This window comes from Propithecus coquereli, unplaced genomic scaffold, assembly GCF_000956105.1.
Source record: "Propithecus coquereli isolate 6110/MARCELLA unplaced genomic scaffold, Pcoq_1.0 Scaffold421, whole genome shotgun sequence".
Taxonomy (NCBI): Eukaryota; Metazoa; Chordata; class Mammalia; order Primates; family Indriidae; genus Propithecus; species Propithecus coquereli.
In genome coordinates this window covers 1,012,123-1,014,076 of record NW_012149964.1, presented here as the reverse complement: position 1 = coordinate 1,014,076, position 1,954 = coordinate 1,012,123, and positions in this window count along the sequence as shown.

Sequence of the window (1,954 nt, the reverse complement as noted above, 5' to 3'; positions counted from 1 at the left end):
TATATATACACACATATATATATATATACCACTATATATAAATAAATATATATGTAATAAAATAAGTCCCAGACACTATATATATGGTGTTTGGGACTTATTTTATTCAAGAAATGGTTTTATTCTTGTTACTATCTGCCACTAATTGAAAGTTGTTGCAAACCTCCAGGGCCAGTTTTGTGTAAAGAGATTAAAATGGTCTGTTTGTATTAAGTACTTAATAATAAAGTATTCCCCAACCAGTGGCAGGGACCTCTGAATCATTTATTTTCAGCACATAAAAGTATCTATCCAGAAAAAAGTTACACTGCATATATTCTTCTGCTGCCTATTCAAAGACAGCAATGTTCAAAGCATTTGAGTCAGCCACCTCATTACCATATACTTTGTATAGGAGCTTCGATATGGGACTATACTTGTTCCCCCAAACCCTTCAATTACTCTAGTAATTTTTATGGAAATGGTAATATTATTCAATGACAAATTCCAATAAGAGCACAATGACATTGATATTTTGTTTTAAATATGTATCTTCTTCCTAGCTGGTACTGTCCCATCATTTTATCAGATCGTAAGATTAAGTAAGAATTTGTTTCTTCAAAAGTAAGTTTTCTATTTGAGAAATTGGTGTATTTGTAATTGTATGCCTGATATCTGATTACTATATCTGTATATATATGCTATATAATTAATATCTATATTATCTATCTATCCACCATCTATCCTGATGGTGTAATGGGAAGCAAATCTATTCCAGCATGTGGTTTACTGAGATCTGAAGAATAAATAAATGTTAACCAGATTTGAGTTGGTAAAGGGAGAGGGGCAAAAGGAGATAGCAATTTGTGCAAAGATATTGAGGCTGGAGTGTTGAGCGGGAGGAGGAAGACCAGCAAGACATGAAATTTAGAAAGGTAGGGAAGGACCAAACTATGCACAGCCCTGAAAGGTGAGCCACTAAAGGATTTTAGGTGAGACATGGCATGATGTAATTTTCATATCCTATCTTGTCTATTCCTATCAGAATGATTTTACTTTTAAATGTGTTAAGCCTTTTTGCTGAACCATTGTTCCCCTGGTTGTCTGTATTATTTGTGTCAACCACAAAATGGTCCTTTTCTCCTTTGTCTTCTAGTGTTCCCCTGTATGTTTGGCTTTGAAACCTACCAGACATAAATTATTTCTAATAAACATCAGTAGTTATTAAATCCTATAGCCACTGATAAACGCTATTTTTCTTAGCTATAAAAACATAAAAAGAGAATGGGAGGGACAGGTATAGAGAAAAAAGAGATACCCCCTGTCTATTTGAAGCAGACTACTCAGGATTTTAGCACCTAAACTTGTTGGCAACTCTGCCCTTTCTCCTGCCCGAAACCAACAGCTTATTACTTCTAGTTTTTTTCTGAAGGCTACCTGCCTAGACATTCAGTAATCCCAATTCTCACGTTTGTCTTCTGCTAACCTGACTGTGTAGCCTTGCAACTGCCCTTCAGGACCCATAATGTCCTCTTGTTCTTGCTACTTTTAAAGGCCTAGTATTTTATTTGAAAAAGGGAATCAGTGAACACTCTAGTCTGAAGAGCAAAGATCAGAAAAATAACTGACAAGACTCAGTACCTTTTAGGGAGATCAACATATAAGTTAAAATCTCTGTTCTCTCATGGCTTTTACACTCTTGCCAGGTGTTCAACATTTTAAGAGCGAAAAAATTAAAATTAACTTTGAAGTTGTTTGGAAATAAAAGAAGAGCTGCTTCTGAGCAAATGCTGAAAGAGAATGAAATAACTTCAAGTATCTTAAAATTAATATCGAGAACATTTGGCAATATTTTAAAGGACTATTAAAACGAGTCTCCTACTGTGTAGATCTATAGAAATACCTGACAGGATTTGAAGCAGCTTAGGAGAGACTAATATATTCATATTAAACTCTTTAAGTAGGATTTTTTTTT